This window comes from Drosophila tropicalis, unplaced genomic scaffold (genome assembly GCF_018151085.1).
Source record: "Drosophila tropicalis isolate 14030-0801.00 unplaced genomic scaffold, ASM1815108v1 contig_130, whole genome shotgun sequence".
NCBI lineage: Eukaryota > Metazoa > Arthropoda > Insecta > Diptera > Drosophilidae > Drosophila > Drosophila tropicalis.
In genome coordinates this window covers 472,217-493,397 of record NW_027172573.1, presented here as the reverse complement: position 1 = coordinate 493,397, position 21,181 = coordinate 472,217, and the positions used below count along the sequence as shown (strand labels likewise).

Here is a 21,181-nt window from a genome sequence, read left to right as displayed (position 1 = left end):
GTTTGAGGCATTTCGCAATCTCTTTTTTTCTTTCTGCTCATTTCCTTTACAACTTTTTGTTGCCATCAAACTTCCGTCGACAGGCTAAAATGCTAATTTGCAATGCAAGCGAATAGTAACCCTCCCCTCTTCTCCCTCCCCACCACACACACACACACCCTATTACCCTTCTCCCTCCACCGCCAGCACTTGCCCCATACGAGATAGTCACATAATTTTCATTTGATTTTTCCTTTTCGTCGTCGTCGTCGCCGTCGTCGTCGTTCTTCTTGACATTTTCGTTTGTTGCACTGCCAAATGCGAAAAAGTGGCAATTAATTTTGTCAGTGTTGCATTTAATGGGCCTGCCAAGCGGCCTCCTCCTCGCCCCTCCCACACTTCCCTCTGCCCACACTCGAAATGTTTAATTAATTTGAAATGTAAATTATCAGTACTGGCAAAGCTGAAGCGCCTTATCACAACACCAACAAGCAACAACAACAACAACGAAAAAATCTCTTCATAAAATCATAAAAAAAAATACCAAACGAAACGAAACGTAAAAACAACGCCCTAAATTCGGAATTACATACATACATTTGTATATGTAAGTAAATTGAGAGACGCCCCTCCCCGCAGCAAAGATATTTCGCATGCCTTTGCCCCACTGTGCGCGAACACAATTGTACATAGTTAGTCAGTTTACTAAGCCTCCTTAAGCTCGCCCTGACAAAAAGAAAAAAATGTTCCATAATTTGCAGCTTAATTAGCGTTTTCTTAAAATATGCACAAATAAAACGAAAACAAAAACAAAAAATTAACAACAAAATATAAGTAACAAATAAAAACAAACTAAGTAATCCAAATGTCTGATGTCTGGTTTTGGTTTATATTTATTTGCTTATGCCCTTTCCATAGTAAGGGTATAAGCGTTTTGCCCCTCCCTCTGTATATGTAAGCAAATGTTATATATTTCCGATATTTTTTAAACAATACACCCATTGGGTCAAATGGAATATTAAAGACGCCAAAATGTATGTAACAGGCAGAAGGAAGCTTTTTCGACCCTATAAAGTATATATATTCTTGATCAGCATCAACAGCCGAGTTGATCTAGCCATGTCCGTCTGTATGAACCAGCAGATCTCGGAGACTATAAAAGCTAGAGCCACCAAATTTAGTATATAGACTTGTGTAGTATGTAAAGTGATTAAGTTTATTTCACGCCCCTTTCCGCCCCCTCAATTAAAAAAAAAGTTTATCTCAAAGACTATTTTAGCTGGAGACTCCATATTTGGTATATTTGTTCCGTAATTTTTCACCTTGTCCAACTTTGTCACACTTAAATTTGATACTAATATCCAGCAAGACACCAAATTTGATCAAAATCAGACAAAAAATAGCCAAGTTATGCGGCGCTAGTGTGCTCATATGCTTGGGTGAGCGAGATACATAGATATCCTTGTAAAAAGCATGTGAACAGAATTTTTTTTAAATACGTATATTTGGTATTATAAATTTGAAATATTTGTTTTACTGGTGTATGGTATACCTAAGTCGGCGAGACGACATACTTACTTCATTTAAGATATAAAACTCTTTCCATTTGAATATGAGTTGTTTCAGATATGAAGTTCCTACACATCTTAAGGGTATAGAGAATTCACCATGAGCTAACTTTTCGTAATTTTATCATTTATGTAGAGGATTTATTTTCGTTTACGATCACACACACACACACACAGACACTCTTTGCCATAATAAACGAATGCTAAAATAAGCTTAAGAATTTAATATAGACTAAATGTGATTTGGTGGCATTTTTGGACTAATCAGCAACTAAAATTATTTTCATAATTGTTTATTTTTTTAACCTTTAGTTCTTTTCGGTTAAAACTTACACAAACCACCAAAAGGCCTAACAATCCAGTCAGATGGAACTTAGAAACTTACCTAGAAAGAAAGGAGAGAGAAATTACTAATTAGTAAGTATGTAAAGTAATTTTCATAAAAAAACTAGACAAAGATATTAAGAAAGGGCCTCGAACAGGCCTCAACGAGAATGAAAGCGATACAAGTGCGTCAATTGGCCGGTGGCGGCTCCAAAGTGCCGTGAGAATAAGCGATGTAACCTATGTATGATTGTTATGTAGAAAAGTCTTTGATTTTCATATCAATTTTCCATCGCTACATTAAGCTACATTAAGTAATTTTTAGACAAGGATTACTAAATAAGGTTTCAATGACCTTCTCGTGGTGGGTGTCCCATCAAACCTATTCGAGTTTCGGGAAAGAATTACAGCATCGTATTCTGTAATTCTTTATATGCTGTAAAAGAGCGAAAGGGTATCAGAGCTTCGATGCAAGCGTATTGGCTTTAATTAACTCTCTGTCTGTGTGTGTGTATGTGTGTTTTGTTTGTATCCGTTAAGGTTCTTGTCAAACACTACTTTGACAGCGATCGATCCATCAACACTTTGAATGCAAAGTGGTTCATAGTATTGGGCAAGATGCCAGGATCGATTTACTGCCTACGTGGAAAATTTCATCTCTTCCCCTCTGTCGCAAGTTTATTAATTTTTGAAAATCCGAACACAAAGTGTTGACCGAAATAAATAAACGAGAATTATAAATAAAATTCAAAACAAAGTTGTTGTCGTTTTGGCTTGACTAATTAACGTGCTCTTTGTCACTCGCACGCTTCCCCCCGTCTCACTCACTCTCACTCACATCCAATTCAAGGATAACATGTCCAAGGAATACATAAAACGCTAAATGAAAGACATCTAGCTGAATAAAGGGTATTCCAAAGTCTTCTTTGAAATCGCACAGTCTAAAGAGATTTCTATTCCATTTCTATTACTTGTAATACCCTAGGCAAAAGGTTAATAGACTATGTAAAACATTTTGACTTCAAGAGGGTAGAATCTTAGGGCAAAGGGCTTCTATATACTGCATAGATTAAAGAACTCAGATCTGAGCAGTATATCATACAGCCCCCATAATAAAGAGCTTAATATAAATGTTTTGGGACTTTCCTTAAGAAAATGTTTTCGTCTTGAAAGGGTAGGGTATACAAACTTCTGCAAGGACTTCTGGTGTTTTTTTTTTTTTGAGCATTTTAAAAAAAATTATTTTTTATTATTAAACTTAATTTAATCATTATGCAAGGCAAGTGATGAGCCATTTACTTGTCTTTTAACATTTATTAATAATTATCCAACTAATGGGACGTGAATAAACAATTCAGAATTCTGGAAACGAAGTAAGCCAAGAGCCAAGAAAGGAAATGAAACCGCCACGAAGCAGTTAGAAATAAATATCATAAACAATTTTTAAATGCAACCAAGTGCATTGAAAGAAATGGCAAAAAGAAATGTGCAAAGGCATTAATTAAAAAAAATATATATATATGTATGTAAACAATAAACTCCGAGACGAATAACAACAAATGACACCGTTCTACCGACCTACCCCTCTCCACCATGATTCATAATGTCGACGACGACGACGACGTCTGAGGAAAATTTAATTAAATATAAGTATAATTTAAAAAGCATTGCTCGTAAAAACAATACTAATTAAACAAATACATACTCGCACATTAATAAACACAATTAGTTAATGAGAGTATGAGGAGAAAAATACACTCAAGCACAATCTCTCTCTCTCTCTCTCTATCTCTCTTTCTCTGAAAGATGGAATGAGGAAATTGTTTTTGTCAAGTATTCCTATTATTATTCCAATTAATGGAGATACATTTGTTCAATTTTCGTTTTCTTATCTAGATATGTATAACCAATTCTGATTAGAAGAAGATAATGCCCACATTTAGCATGAATTTTTGACTAGTGAAAGTGATTAAGCAATACAGCTACTTACATATGTAATAATATCATTTGTATGTATCTGAATCCACCTGAAGACGATCTTCAAAAGAGTTCCATTTTGATATATGTATTCGATTCGATCAGAAAAGAATCTATAAAAGGGTTCTTTATACTCTTATATAAATATTAATGTTATTAAATAATTTTTGATGTATTGATTTATGGCTTTGAGATGCTCATCGTAACTTTGGCCTGGTTTTTTCTTACTGGAATGCATTAGCTTAAATTTCTCAAACTAATAATACTCAATTAAAACTTAGAAGTCGAAAAAGAACTGTTAGACTAGACTAGACTGAAATGAAAGACTATCATTTGGCTTATACTTGGTTAGAGTTGGTGTCAAAACATGGCAAGAGCTACAAATGTGGGAGTTGCGTGTGCCCTACGAAGTTCGCACTCTGTCTCCCTCTCCCTCCTTTTCTATCTCTGTCTCCCTTTACCGATTCTTTGAACCGATCAAGGCTATTGAAAGGCATTTGGCAGTACGTCGCTAAGAGATAATTAGCCTTACCTGTGTGTCATTTAGGCAACAGAAACTGTCCGACTTTTGCCAAGCTAATTAGAGAGGTAAGAGAAGGAAAAAAATGCTAGAGACGCCCACACAGCTAAAACTAGGCACACAAACACACACACACTCGGCGCACTGGTCGCAGTTTCTCTCACTTCTTCTTTTAACACAGATGCTTCTTAGTTCTTGGTTCTTGGCTAGTTTTGATGTTCATGTTGTGTGTGTGTGTGTGTGCATGGGTGAGTAGTCTACTTGAGGCCCATAAATCTAGAGCCCCCTGGTGGTTGGGTGTCGTTTGGCCTGACATTGTTGACTCATTAAGATGTGGGCTAAAGCAAAGAGTTTGCCGTTTGCCATTTGCCGTTTTGCAGTTTCTTAGTTGCACATTGCAATTGAGCACTGTTTTTCTTCTTCTTGTTGTTGCTGTTGTTGTTGTTTTCCCTCCTCTTTTTCTGCGGTTTTTTGTTTTTATTTGCTGCTGTTGTTGGTGTTGTTGTTCTTTCATAACATAATTAACGAAAATTGAAACAAGAGCTATGGGCTCTCCATTGTGTGTTGGTTGTTCTTGTTCTTGTTGTTGGGCGGGCCCAGTTGGGGATTTCTTTTTATTTTTATTTTTATATACTTTTTGTATCTTTTTTCTTTATTTTTTTCTTGGCCATTGTCGCAGTCCACAAACTAACCTGTGTGTGTGTGTGTGTGTCACTGTTGGAATTTTAATGATGACTACTTTTAGACATCCACACACACACACGCCTCTCCATAGAGTTTATAGTTGGTAGTCCAAGCAAACTCCCCTCTCTCTCTCTCTCTCTCTCTCTTTCTCTGTCTCTATCTCTTTTCTGACTTCCTTACATTGCACTGAGGCTGTGTGTAGTCTTCATCTCCAAATTGGCAACACTAGACTGTCAGGTTTTAATTCTAGCTTCGATGAGAATGATCTTCACTTTAGACTTTGTTAGGTTCATTTACTATAATCCTAATCTAACTAACTTAAATAGCTATAGTTTATATATCACACATCAAAAGTTAAGTTTTTGCGCTGTTATAATTCCCAATTGGTTATAGCACTGAGCATCCTAATGAGTGAAAAGTCGTTGGGTTTAAGAAACAAATCATTTGTTTTACAGTGTAGATGATTAAAGAGTGTTAATGCTTGGGGTCTCCGTTCTTGCTCTCATTTTTGCTGTGTGTTTTCCCAAGCCGGATAGATGGGTAACTCCTCCTCCTCATCGTTGTGGCAGTCGTCGTCGTCGTCGACGTCTTTCGTTACATTTACAACTCAGTTTGCAGAGCACAAATATTGACTTAATTGTAGTAATGATGCATGTCTCTACTGTTGTTGCATACCCCACTCCAGATCCCCTGACGGAGCCGACCCCCTTTGCACACTTCCTTGCAACGCCTCTTGTATCACTATGTATCTCTTCCCTTACGTGTGGCTACAATAAATGCTAATGACTGCACTAAATGGCCCATTTGCGTTGCATTGTTTGTGTAGTTGTTGCTGTTGGCTTTTGGCATTCATTCATTGCAATTATCGAGTCGAAGTCGAGTTCGAGTCGTTGTTCGAGTTGTGCCCAGTTGACGGGCAATTGTAATTAAAAAAACTAAAAAACAAAAAAAATAAATAAATAAAACTAAAAAAAAAAAAAAACAATCCAAAAACAAAGTAAAGCTAATTGGCAGCTGGGTACCCTCTGTTACTTAGCTTACTCGATAATTGGTTTACAAAAACAAAAAAAAAAAAGAAGAAAAATAAATTGGAAAAAAAGTTATTTGCTCTCAAGATTTGCACTTGATCCAAATGCATTAAGAATTCCTTCGTCCTCTTTCCCATTTTCCTGCCCCTCAGACTTTTGTCGCTCTTTTTCTGCTTGCAGCATAATTAGCAACAATTTAGGATCGACAGCCACACTCTGATTACAACTAAATGTAAAAATAAATATTTGTTATTTATCGAAGAGCATCGACTTTTAAATACCCAGCATCGAGGAGGGGCCAATTGATTGTTTGATGTATTAGAGGACCAAAAGTTTTTGGCGTACGATGGAGGATCATTTAACCACTTCTATGCAGATTCTGATCTTTACGAGAGTCTCATACATACATATAAGGGATACCACAACACACTTGAATATTTTTACAGGGTATACGTATATTTGGGTCAAAGATTTATTGAGTCTGGACGCATAATATGCCAAAGTTTTTTTAGTTTTGTGTTTTTCTCTCTGTGAATGATTTGTCGAAGTGATTAAAAATCTCAAAGGCAATCGACGTGTGTACACATTTGAAGAGAATGTATGTATATTAGACTGGTTTAGTGTTGCACAAGAGGGCCAGGGGGGGTCTCTGAAGAGATAATTAGGAAATGCAACTGACACGTTGCAGATTTTAGTAGTTCGAATATAAAATATCATATTCATATACGAGTCGAGTCCGTGTCGAACTCATTACTCTCGAAGGTTCATGTGCCACAACATTTTACAAGTGAAAACGAACTGAGTCACTCCACGAAACAATAATTCAATTGACCCTTTCGAATTCCCTTGTCGGTGTTTTGTAGTCGATTGCTTAGATTAGAAACTGCAAAAGGCAATTTGATATAGGTAACTCTGTACATTGTACACTTATGGAGGAACCAGTCTAAGGTACTTACACACACATATGTACATACATACACTTGTATGTGTACGTATGTTTTTTAATTGGCTAGAAATTGAAAATAAATGTAAAATGCAAATTGACATGATTTATTTGTGTGTTGAAATAAATTTGAATTTGTTGCCGCTTGCTCTTGATTCTAGAATTAACAAACTATAAAAACAAACAAACAAACACGAGGGTCAGACTTACAATATATGTACATACATATATACTAGTAATATACAGATGTCGATCAAGTTTGGAACAGGTGGAGGGGGGAAATGTGATTAGAATTTCAATTTAATAACAGGCCAATAATAAATGTAGCCATTTGCCTTTAATTAACTATAAATACATATGTTAATAGTTGTTAATGCAACGAAATTCCTGCTTTTTGGCCAACAACGGAATGGAATGAATACACCCTGCCATTGCGAGGGTATACCGCACATAACAAATGCCTACAATGTTTTTTGCACTTTTAATTAGGTTTAATTAAAATTTGTATGCCTATGAAATGGTCTAATTAAAATGCTCATGTAATGTATGTTGTACGCCCCAAAATGACAATGTGGCTTTTATGTATTGTCGTTGGCTTTGTTGCCCAAGAGGCAATTTGTGCCAATTCTTGTTATTGTTGTTGTTGCTTTTGCGTAAAAATACAAATTGAATTTACGCGCTTGGCTAAATGCATTTTGTTGTTAGCTACTTTAGTGCAAATTCTCGAGTTTCTTTTTATAGTCTTTGAATCGCTCTCGCTCACATATGTATAGCATTTAGCCACATATAGCTACGGCACACGGTATCTGAAAGTCGAGGTGCTATCTATCCTTTTACAAATTTGACTTACCACGGCCATCTCTGTTAGTTAGTTGAGGCAGAAACACGCCCACCCAACCATAAGATGGCCTATGTGATGCGACCTATTGCTATGTTAATGCGTGTTAAAAACCAATTAAAAACATTCGCTCTCCTTATCTCCCCCTCTCTCCACCACTCTCTCACCGTTTCATTTATTCTCTTATTTGCACTTTTATTCGCATTTTCATTTTTAGACCTAATAAAAACAAATTAAAATATATATAAAACTGATATACCCTTTCTTTCAAAGACTTTCAAGATCACAAGTCTGAAATAAGTCTAAAATAGTTTATATCAATTTGGCATCAGAAAATCTTAACCAATTGAAAGTTGTAGATAAATGTCCAAGTAGAAGAAAGAATTATATCTTGAATCTTATTGGATTTGGTAGTTTATCGATCAATAGGACTGACATTTTTATCAAGTTTTCTGTTTTCTCTATGGAAAAGGAACTTGTTATTGTATTTTGATCATTTTCAGAAATTTTGATGTTTGAAGCTCCGGAAAGACAACCAATTGGGTAAATTTTCCATTGGATACACAGAGATAGAATTTTTCTTACCTAACGAAAGAATTGTTCCCATAGACGAAGTTCCATCCCGCCTACAACTTAGTAATCGTCCTAGTAAGACCCGATCTTAATATACATATGTACATATAAGTATTCTAGATCCAGTTCAGTTTATTCATAAAGTGTCTAGTCTCAATTTCGGTTAGGGTATTTGCCAGCAGCAAGCGAGGTGCAAGTAGTCATCGTCGTCGTCAACGCCACCGCATTGTTTTCTCAATTATGGAAAGTCAATTAATTCTAATGAGTGTGTGTGTATGTGTGTCTGTGTGTGTGTGTGCGTTGCATGTAATTTCCATTTTTTGTGCGCTTTGGCAACTTAATTTAATGCGTTGCAGCAGCAGCAACAACCACAAAACAACCAGCAACAATTGCATCCGCATTGCGTGGCTTTGGATGGTTTTTCTTTCCCCTATTCCCCCCCCTTCCCCTCCCTTATTCGCTGACTCCCTCTCTCTTTAGCCTCTTCTTTGTTGTGCTGGTTTTCTCTTTTTGCACATTTCGTTTCTTATTTTTTGCATAATTGCCTTTTGGCTTTATAATTATTTGTTGCATACGCTTTTAATTTTGTTAATTAATTGCCTCAAGCATGTTGCTTGTTATATGAAATTGTTTATTGTTGTTTGCGCATTGTGTTGCTGCGTAACTATTAATTAACAGTGGCAACAACAGATCGTACCACACCAAAGAAGAAGATGAAGAAGAAGAAGACGCAGCAAAAGGAGCACAAGATAAGCCAATAAGTTGATTTTCAAAAGGATTTTAATTTTTAAGTGCTACTTAAATACTTTTTACGGCATTTCCCAGCCAATTTCCACCAGCCACGTTCATCTTTATCTCTAATTTAAATTAATTGCGATTCCTTTTCTCATATAAATAAAGGCATTCTTCTCTCGCCTTTATGGACATCATCTACATCGGCCAAAGAATACGTATATGTATGTAGGTATATCCTTGCATTGGAATTTTAACAAGTTTTGCCTTGGGCTAGCAACACCAGCAACAGCAACAACAACAACAATAACGCAACGCTAATTCCCCAAAGACATCGCAACATTAACAATTTAAATACAACAAGCAAAAGAATAAATAAAATAATACAACAGAAATGAAACAAGAAACCAAAAACAAAAAAGAGAACGAATAAAAAATGCAAGCGAAATTTGCACTTTTCGCTTAAGCCCAAAAAAGAAACCGCTCAGCAGACAAGAACGAGCCTAAGAAGGGACGAAGACGAAGACAAGAGAATCCCCGAGAAGCTCATTAAAAAAATACCAAAAATCTTTGTACTGAAAATGTGACAAAATTTTTAAATCACCTTCACTCCATACACACACACACACACGGCAGAGCTTGCAAGGATCATTCTTGGTAAGTGTGCATGTGTGTGTGTGTGTGTGTTCCACAGTGTCCTAAAAGAGATTAATAAGTGGTTAACTATCCATGCAAATCATTTTTGTAGGAAAATCTTTTATAAACCAAAACAAATGAAAAATTTCAACATTTTTTAGAGTTCTTGATATTAGGGAGGAGAAATTTCCTTGACAACCTTTAACCACGGTAAAGTTATTGACTTCGAATAAGGATCGGGACGGAATGCGGCGGCGGCCGGTAACAGAAACTTTTCTACACTATGAACATTCCCCGCGACAAAAACGACGACGACGACGACGCGACGCCTGGAACAAAAGTGCAAGTGATGCTCATGTACAAAATCAGGTCCAAAGCACAGGTTCAAGACGAAATCAAAAAGCGAACGAAGAACGGGAGAAAACGGGAGAAAAAACTCAAATAAAGAGACACAGAGAGTGGGAGAGAGAGAGAGAGAGAGAGAGAGAAGAGGAAACTCAGTCACTAGATCGGGCGGATGGTTGCCTGGGGATGGGCTTGTGGTCGGTTTGGACGGTTTGCCTGGTTGGTTGGTTGGTTTGTCGTTCGGTTTTAATGAGGCTCTAATTGACATCTGCATTTATTTCACGAAGGCTCATCGATCACACAGAGCAGAGCAGAGCAGGGCAAAGCAACAGGCGAAAAAAAGACGAATATTTTAATTGGCATTTTAACTAAAAGTGTTTAGGCTTTAGTTAAAATTGTTTTTTGCCCAGAATCAGGAGGAAACGATGCCGCGCAAGCCGCAACAAAAGCGAATAGTGTAAAACAAAAACAAAAAACTGGTTTCTGAAATCCAATTAATCCTTTGATTTAACCCCTAATGGCATTATGCAAAAAATGCATATGGCAAAATTGATAAGACGGCCATGTGAATGGTAAGAAGGGGCAGAAGGAGAAGGGTGGTAGGGTGAGGGGAGATTCCTTGCTTTATTGTCGGCACATAAAGCGAATGTCGCACGCACTGTTTGCCTCATTTACTCAAATTGAAAGCGACAATAGGAGTAGAGAAGTCAGGAGGAGGCAGAGGTTGGGGGTCGGTGGTCGAAGATCGGTAGTCGGGGCATAAGATCTGCTAATGATGTTGTTGCCCAGGAATCTTCATCATCGTCATCATTATCAACATCTTCATGAAGCGTAAAGCTAAAAAAGGGCAACCAAGAAAACAAAAACAAAAAAAGAATCAGAACTGGTAGAAGAAAGGCAGGCCAGAGCCACAGGAACCAGGCAAACCAAGCGACCAACCGTCCGACCGACCGACCGACCAGCCGATCAAGAGAGACTAGCCGAATGGCCGGAGTAAGCCAATTAAATGTGAGATCGTGTAATTGGCAAATTAATTTCAGACCAATTATAAAAGAAAACGAACACAAAAATAAGAGGAAAAGGAGTTCCAAGACTCTCCTTACTTCTTCTGCCTTCTTTGGTTATATACACACATCTGATGTGAGTATTTTTTTGTTTACTTAATGCATATTTTTATTTTGTCGAGGTGCGTAATAATGATAAAAATCTTTTTGTATAAATGAAGCAGAGGGAGAATGGGCAGAGACTAATAAAGCAAACCCAAAGCAAACTTTATTTATTTATATCGAGTATTAATTGTATTCCAGTTGGAAATCATCATTTATTGCAGTGAACGAAAAATCTTAGATATTTGTATTGCATATTGAACTGAAATGGTATATTACAGTCGCCAAAATGAATGTTTCAGGCGGAAGGAAACTTTTCCGACCCATCTTGAAGGATATATGTATGTACATGTATTATTGATCAGCATGAGGAACTGAGTCTATCTTACTATGTCCGTCTATATAGACAGATCTGGATCTCCGAAGATATCAAAGACAAATATATGGCACGCCCATTTTCCCATTTTACTTATTTATTTGTGGGTTTCCACCCATAAATGTATTTTATTAAGTTTCATCCAATTTCGAAACAGATTTTCTTGACTTTTTCGACCACCCCAATCGCCAACTTGCCACTGACCCTGCCCCTTGCTGCAGCGCAGCTACTTGTTAATGAAATTATAATGAAAGCACACATTATGTGGCGCACTTCATTTTTCATTTTGGCGCGACGCATTTCCTTTTTTCTTCTGACAAACAACAACTCGGCCCAGGCCCAGGCCCAGGTCCAAGTCCAGGGGAAGGCAGGCCAGGCTTGGCCAGGACTGCGGACTGTAGACTGCAGACTGTAGACCGAGGACTGGTTTCTGTCCTCAGTTGCGTGAGCTGTGTGTCCCGTTCCTTGGTCATAAAATATATATACATACATATGTAAAAATGCACTGTGGCGAATCGACGGCCACAACGACGATGGGCTCTTAATTATTAATAAAACCAATTGCAAGCAAAAAAGTTGCCGCTTGAACGCCCAGAACTGAGGCTGAAAGTGGGATCAGTGGCAAATGGTAACCGGCAACGGGTTTCTCCCTGTCTCTCTATCTATCTGTCTCTCTTTCTCACACACACACACTCACTGTCGGTTGGTCAACATGTTAACTTTTTAATTAACGAGTTTTCGTTCTTTTTCGATTTTAAAAACCTGGCCTGGAGCTGACTCTTATGGTTTGCCTTTTTGTGTGTGGGGTAACCTTAGCTCACTTTCATTTTTTATGTTTTATGTGGTTTTTTTTGTTGTTGTTGTTGTCGTTTTTTTGTTAATTTTATTTCCAACTTGGCAATTTTTGTTAATAAAATTTCAGCAAATTGTTGTCTCAATTTCTTAAGTTCCTTCAAAGATCTCATAAATTGAAGGATTACCTCAATAAGACACCAGGTGAAAAGAAGAAGCGCAGACATAAGGGAGGCAAAAGATTGCCGCACAAGAAGCGAGAGGCAGAGGTAGAGGTCTAAGCAAGTTGTTAGCATCAAAAGGTTCTCCCATGATCGGCAATTGCAGGCAAACAACACTCGACTACAAAATAAAGAACCCAAAGTTTAAAATCTTCGCCATACCCAAAGGTGGATTGACTAAAAAGTCGTAACTTCCTTGGAATTTCTAATGAGCCGTTGAGCAATCACCCCAATAAGTATGCTCTAAAAATGAAGCTAGAAACTTTTTTCGTGATGAAAATTTCAAAAACCTTGCATAACATTAGAAAGAAAAATATTTTCTCATTACCCTAACAGGTGTTTTTTTGTTTTGTTTTGAATGTGCAATTACAGGCAACATGTGGCAAAGTACAGGAATTCTTTTAGAAGTTACTAGCTTTTTGCTGTTTAGTGTAATCTGTTGAGGGCGTTGCATAGAGGTGCGTCGTCATCATCATCATCATTAAAATCATCATCTTGGTGGTGGTGTCTCTTGAGTTTGGAGCCTCTTCGCCCGTCTGCAATTTTTGTTTCGTGGTTCGTTTTTGTTGTTGCTGTTGTTTTATTTTTTTGCTTTTTTTTTGTTTTCTCCCTGTTTCGCTGCTTTTGTGTATTTGTGTTGCTACTGTAATGCGCGTGCGGGCCCTGCCTGCCGCTGTTGTTAACGATAAGATCTAAGCCGAAGAAGAAGAAGGCAGTGTGTAGTATTGTTGCTTGGATGGCTGTCTTGGTTGGTAGCCAGAGGCAATAAGCCATACTAATAGGCTGTTGCTCCTCCTACTCCTCCTGCTTCGACGTCATCATAATCATCACCATCATCATCATCGTCTGCTCATCGTCGTTTGCCACATTTGTATGAATAATTTAATTATTGTTTAAATGTTAATTAATGCAACGTGAATGCACTTCACTAGACTCAACCCCGACATCGACTTCGACTCCGACTGACTTTAACGTCACTTTTTACACTTTACACGCTCCGAATGGATAACTTGACAGACACGCAGCATTTTGGCATTAATGGTTTTGGTTATTCGATTGGGTATGCTTATGCGAATATTAGGGTATGATTATGGATTCTTTATAGGGGTTTGGCCACACAAATGGCCCCCTAGGGTTTCGATAAGAGATTAGAAATTTTCTGTTTGTTTTCTTTTCTTTGGAATTTCAAGACTCTCTGGAAATTGTCATTAGTTTTAGATAAAATTACACATAATGGAAAGCTTGATCCTCGATAAATTCTTATTCTTATTAACAATATTAAATTCCAAGTTAATGTCTGTTTTGGTTTCTTTTCGCTTTTACTCAACACCCTCACATAAACAAATCAATTCTATGGAAATTGAAGAAATTGAATCCGTAAGCATTATAGTTGTCGTCGGATGATTCAATTTAATTTTTGGTATAAACAAATCCAAAAACCAACAGATCATCATATCACTTGATCGATCCATAACAAGGATGTGTATGTTTGTTTTAGTTTCTGACTCGTTTGAATGAGTTCCAGAATGGGTTTCAAGGTTTCTTAGGTATAAAAACAAATTTTGGATAGAAACTTACATATGCAAAGAGTTGAGAGTTACGCGTTGTCGTTATGTTCTGCAAATGTTTTTGAGATCTTCTTCTTGGATGATTATTTGTTGAAAATTTTATTTTGCTATTTATTTTGATTTATTTATTTGTTTACACACATACATACACACGGATAATGCACAGCACAGATAGAATAGAATAGAGTCTCAGGTGTGTATGGGATCGAGAGATGGAAAGCAAAGAGCAAGAGGGAGAGAGCGATCTTTACTCTTTGTAGGAGGTGTGATGGTTCCGTTAATTGAATTACTACTGAAAGATCAGTTGAGTTAAATTGTTGTTGTATTGTGGTGTCGTTGTTGTTGTTGAATGACTTGGGTGTGGGTGGGGCAACGTTTTCTGAGAGGAAACGAACGAACACCTGCAACACAATTACACACACTTTTATACTTGGACACACACACTAACACCAATCCACACACTCACACACACACACACACACACACTCAGAGGCACGCAACACGCTCAGCACGAACTGAACTCGGACTCAATTAGTTAGCTCGTAAATTTGCATATTTCAAATTACTGTAGAGGTGGTGCGGCTGTTGGCTGTGGCTGTGGCTGCTGCTGCTGCTAGTGCTGGTGGTGGTGAAGTGGAGAGCGCTGAAACACTATGTCGGATCGGATCGGATCGGTACGGTACAGCGTTGTGGCATATGTTTTTTGTTGCACACACACACAAGAAAAAAAATTAATGAATTTATTTATTTTTATACAGATATATGTTTGCCTACAGATACGTTTTTGTTGTACATATAAGACGGAATAATAATAATAAACAACAAATTGCACGCGAAAAATTTGTATGTGATTTTCGGTATTGCGTCCCCGTTCGTTGGAAATTCCGCTTACACTCGCACACGACCGCCAGCGACGAAGTTCACTTCACGAATGCCGCATGCACATGGATTCGAAAACGATGAATGAAAACACAAACACACTTACAAGGTGGAGGTGGTGGTAGCGGCTGGCTGTTTGCTCTCTTTCAAGCTTTACGCTCTCTCTCTCTCTCTTTCTGTCTCTCTCGCTTGCTTACCAGCCAACTGAGGCTCTCCCCTTTTCTATCACTAAATCTGGCTCTCTGTCTCTCTTTGCGTGTGTTTGTGTATTATCAGCTGACTGAACCGGCGAGGGTTGTTCTTTCGTTTTTTGTTAGTTTTGGAGCCTTCGTTGCTTTGTCATTGGCTGCCATTGGGGCCAACCTATCACAGGGTGCCGACTAAGAGTTTAAGGGTTACCCTTAACAGAACCAACGGAATCCCTCTCCTTTCATCGCGCAATTGTCACTGGCTCCATTCCACTTAACAGAACTCTGTTATTTACAGTAGTTTCTTTTTTCCACCTGTCCGTAATCCGTAAACACAGGTAGGTGGAGCCTTCATTTGGCAAACATAGTTTACCTTGATATTTCTATGTCTATTTCATTCGTTCTATCTTTTGTTCTTTTTATTTTTGCGCTTTGCCTTTTTTCCACCCCTTTGTCTGTCCACCACAAACATAATGAATTGTCTGCATAAATAATCGTCTAAAAACTACTTAGTGATGCATCCCCCCTTTTTCATATAGTACAGACTTACACACATAGATACGTATACAATACAATGTTTTTTTTTTTTTTTTTTTTTTTTTTTGTTCTGCTTTCTTTTGGGCCGCTCAAAGCCAGAGAGCAGCAGCCATACATAAAAAGCCAATTAAAAATTTATAATAAACCCCGCTAACCCCGCCACAATGCAACACATCAACCCCCAACAGAAAGGAAAATGAAAATATGTAAATAAATATCGTAAGCAATGCCATAAGCACTAGAGCAGCAGCACAGTGGAAACTAAATCAAAACAAATCAAACCCGCAATCTGTCAGTTAGTTACGTTTAAATATTTTCTAAATTAAATCGCAGTACATTGTAACTAATTAAGGTCAAATGTAGCTGACGACAAAAAGAAATTGTAATCAAAGATAATCTGTCATATCAACATTTTGTTGAATGATATAACTTATCCTTATAGCCGATGGTTAACTATGCCTAAGATCTTTGTATCATTCTTTACTGTATGTGCATATGCACATTGCACTTTCTAAGCACTTGCGAACCAATGTGCACATGCTTACTGGATAACTCATGTGATCAGAGGACAAGGGCCAATGGAGCTATGATTTCTATTGCGTGGTTGGGGGCGGGGAGCAGGGGGGGGATATGAAGCAACTGTTTTCGGCACACGCTTCTTCTACTTCTGGCGCTAAATTAGATGTAAAATAATGAACATTTCAATTAAAATAATTAATATTATGGAGTGGATGAAAATGAGAATGCGGATGCGGATACGGATACGAATTGATGCTGCCTTGGCATGGACACAACAACAGAACACTAAGCACTCAATTAACCATTTTAATGTTTATGGAACCAGGTTGAAGGAATTGTGGATGCTTTTTTAATTATAATTAAACATGCGAGTGGGTGGATGAGTCGGAGGATTCGCCGCCCTCGTTTTCTTCATATATCTATCTCCCTTCACTGCCTCACTCGCTCACTTTCTCTCTCTCTCCCACTTTAATCACTTAGACGCGTGCAGGAGACGCGGGCATTTAAAATTAATTCTACTCAAGTGCGCAAAAAAAAAAAAAACACGTGGCGTGTGGCTTGCCTTAGCTAGAGAGAGAGAGAGAGATACCGTTATATGTACGACGTAATATTTATGTGGAGATGCGTGGGTGTGGGCACCAGTGTGAGAGTGTACCGTTCTTATAGATTACCGTTAACATTTTCAGCCATCGAAACAAAAAGAAATTGCACGCTAAATGCTCATGTTCAATTAAAAAGGAAACGAAACGGAATGGAATGTGCACATACGAGGGTTAACAGATGACTTCGCAGCCAAGCCATTAGAGATTCCAGAACCATATGAGGGAAAAGGGAAAGCAATTTACACATATCCCTCGATAACTAATTAAGAATACCTCGCACATGGACGACTAAGGCTTGCTTTTTGTTTTGGGCTTGATCCTTTACGCAAATAATTGCCTAATTCTCTCTGCTTCTGTTCTGTTCTGGTCTCGTTTCGTTTTGTTTCGACTCGTCTCGTCTATGTGTGCCTGTGTGTGTGTGTGTATGCAAATGCTTCTCTCCTCTGTACCCAAAACAAAAATCCATTTTGCCATTCTATTAATTGGGCCAGAAGATCAAGCAAAAGCCGCAGCTGCTACTACTGCTGCAGGACACCGTTAAGCTTTTCGGTAAATAATATCGTTGATGGGAAAAAACCCATAAAACGTTCAATGCGCATTTGGAATACTTGAATTTTCCCCGACCTATGCGACCCTGTTGTGGTTAACAACTGCCGAGTCACTGTGTACGAAGGACTATTTGTTCCACGTCAGCAAGGATTCTCGTTCCCTTTGATAAAGTCTTTACTAACACGGTCTCTAAATTAACTATTACATCTTCGTCTTTGTCCAGGCTTTAATTCAATTGATTGATATCCAATATTTCATTGAGGTCTAAAATACTAGACACTAAAGATCTAGAAATAATCGTTAGTAATTAATAAAATTAATTAATCATCTATAATGTATGAACATACATATGTACATATCATCATCGACTCGATGAGATCCTGACAACGACTCAAGGGGATTTGCGACCATGCTTCCTGAACTATTTTCCAAAGCTCAGCTTTTTTGATGGATTTGATGTTGCCACAACCCGATTTAAGATATGACTGAGGTGGCCATAGCATAACATATGTACATACATATGTATGTATGTATGTATGCACTTAATGGTAGTAAACATGTAAATTGCTAAATACATAGCATACTTTTTGGCGTTCGAAATCTTTATGAAAGAACGCAAGAATCGAACTTAAATTGCAAGCAAGGGCCAGAAAAACTGTTTTCTTAAATTACTTTTTTATTTAGCCTTATTTTTATCTTTTTTTTTGTTCACAAATTGTTTGTCCGATTTGAGAGTTCGATTGATTGTAAATCGATTCAAGATTTAAAAACCTTTAAATCAATTGTTCTGTGTGATATACTTTACCTATTTTAGTACCAAATCCAAATGAATCAGAAGGCTTTTGGGCCTAATTGCATTTACAATACATTCGTTCGATTTGTTTTGTTTGTTTTTAAACTAAATATCCTTACGATTCATTTGACAAACATTTCATACCGAATTTTGCTAAGTAATTTAGAATTTAGTTATAGAAAATATTTGAAATCGCTCTAAAACCTCGCTTGAAACTAAGAATAAACCTAAGAAGCGGCATTTCTATTTTTTTTTTTTTTTAAGAATTTTCCACTTCCTTTCAAATCGCATTGTTAATGGGTTAATTTCGTAATATGTAATTTATTTTACTTTGTCCTCTTGTCAGGCTTTGTCCCTTGTCGCCGCCTACGAACGGATTCCTGTCCGGCTAATGAAAACTAAAAACTTCAATTACCCACAACAAAGCAGCAACCAGAAAAGAAGAAGAAAAGCAACAATAATGCGTTTTTAAGACCCAAATCCAAAAAATAAAAAGAAAAAACACACAAAATGAAATAACACTCTAGATTTTTGTTTTTGACGCCCCGAATTTCAAATACTCTCACATAAGCGTATCCCAACAAAATTCATGGTTTTTCAAGCGGATATAACATATTCTTCTAATGGGGTCTAAATGAATCGTCCAGTTCATCATGACCAACTTTTTAGAGTAATTACAATGTTCTCTGTGAGAGTATCACAAGTGAAAACTGTAAGAAAAAGCCCAAAAAGAAATTGTGATAGATGAGGGTATGGGCACGGGTCGAGTCCGACGTCCACCCGTACGAAAAGTTTTTTACGGGCCACTTGTTTGTCCTTGTCCCTTGCTGCTTATAAACAAAAAGGAGAGCACAGTTTCTGACCAAAAAGGCAAAGAAGAAAATGGCAATAAATCAGTGTAAATAACACATAAAAATGCCCGATTCTATATGTGTGCGATAGAGATGACCGACGTTCACGAGGGAGAGGGATAGAGAAAGCGAAACGAAAGGGGTTCGTTGGCTTTGCTTTCGAAATTTCCCAATGGGGTGATTATTTAAAATTGTAGAACGCATAAATATAGCAGAGAAAGACCCATATTGTGTGTTAACTTATTGTTGTGTCGGTGAAATCATTACAAGTAACCGAAACAAACAACAAAAAGCCTAAAAACTATTCGTTGCATGCCCCAAAGCTTCAGCACTCACTGAGAACTAATGAATCGTCCCTAATGGTGGGCATTGATCCCATATTATAATAAGGTACATATGTATGTACATGTTTCGGTATAATTTTCAAAATTCGCCATTAAAGAACATACTCAAAACACAAAGAGAGAAATCAAACTAAAATTTACCAAACTGCCTATAAGAAATTTTAATTAACACATCAATAAACTAATTTTAGTACAGTTTTTCATGCATTGAATGTACATGATTCCAATGGTCTTATATGATCGATACGAAACGGCAAGTATAAAAACGCCGCCATGTGAGAACGGGCCGATCTTACATATTAATGCTTTTGTATTTAAGGTTGGTACTATTGACCAGGGCTCGATTTGGTGTGGCTGGTAATGAAATTAATTGTTATACCCTTGCAAAAAGGGTATATTAATTTTGGTCAGAAGTGTGCAACGCATAGAACGAAGCATCTCCGACCATACAAAGTATATATATTCTTGATCAGCACGACGAGACGAGTTCAACTAGCCATGTCCGTCCGTCCGTCCGTCCGTCTGGATCAACGCAAACTCCTCCTAGACCGTAAGAGCTACAGAGCTGAAATTTTAGCAAATAGGCTTGTATATACTGCAGGTGTTGTATATCTCGGATTCAGCCGGATCGGACCACTATATCATATAGCTCCCATACAAACCCCAAAGTCACGAACAGTGACTTTTCTCAATAACTTCGTAATTTTCTATGTTATTATCGTGAAACTTAATATTAGAAAGTTTATTACGATTATAAACGACTGTGCCAAATTTGATCAAGATCGGGTGACTATATCATATAGCTCCCATAGGAACGATCGGTGGAAAACAGTGACTTTGATCAATATCTTTGTTGATCCCTGTAAATAGCCATCGAAAAGACATCATTTTTAAATAGCATTCGTATCCCATTTTATATCCTTCCAAAAAAGGTACATTTAATTTGGTCAGAAGTGGGCAAAGCACAGAACGAACATCTCCGACCATATAAAGTACAGATAATATACGAGTTGATATCGCCATGTCCGTCTGTCTGGATCAGAGCAAACACCTCACGAACAGTGTCTAATATAATTACTAATGATGTTGCCAAATTTGATCAGGATCGGCCCTGCGCCCTCGGACCATCACTCACCCACCGCCATGTTAACAGGACGTAAATTGGCTATGGCCATCCCTTTATTCGCCTTCATCTACACAGTATGCTTACCTTCAGATGCAAGAATATTATACTTTGATTCATCCAACAGAAAAAAAGTCTTTTAAAACGTGTTTATCATTCCAGAACTTCCAGATGTGTACTCTTTAGAAAACTGTATACAGTGAAAGCTGAAAAAACTAATACTAATATTAAGTATAAATAGAGAATCAATAGATATAACGAACTATTTTCTGGTTTCCTTCAGATTCGTTATATCCATGTTTCACTGTAAAGATACCTAGCTGTTTCTTAACTAGAAATTGTCTATGGTCGTTTGTATGCGACATAGAGCATTGTCGTTGAATAATTGCAATGTTGCAAGGATAAATTAATTGGAGAGATGCTTTGTAACATGTGATGCCACAAACGGCCATCCTTTGAGCATTTCTCCGATTGCACCAAATAGTTTCTGTTTTCTTCTCGTCCGATAAAGTCTGTTTCTCCAAGCAGTGGTGGTCATTTCAGAAACTCAGCGATGTCACTGCTATCCATGTTTAGCCGGATCTGG

General features: G+C 37.5%; 1 protein-coding gene across 1 annotated transcript in view; it reads right to left on the bottom strand.

Annotated features, from left to right (window-relative positions):
- Bx (Beadex) overlaps window positions 1–21,181 on the bottom strand; it is a 57,651-nt gene that overhangs the window by 21,483 nt on the left and 14,987 nt on the right. The window lies entirely within an intron of this gene.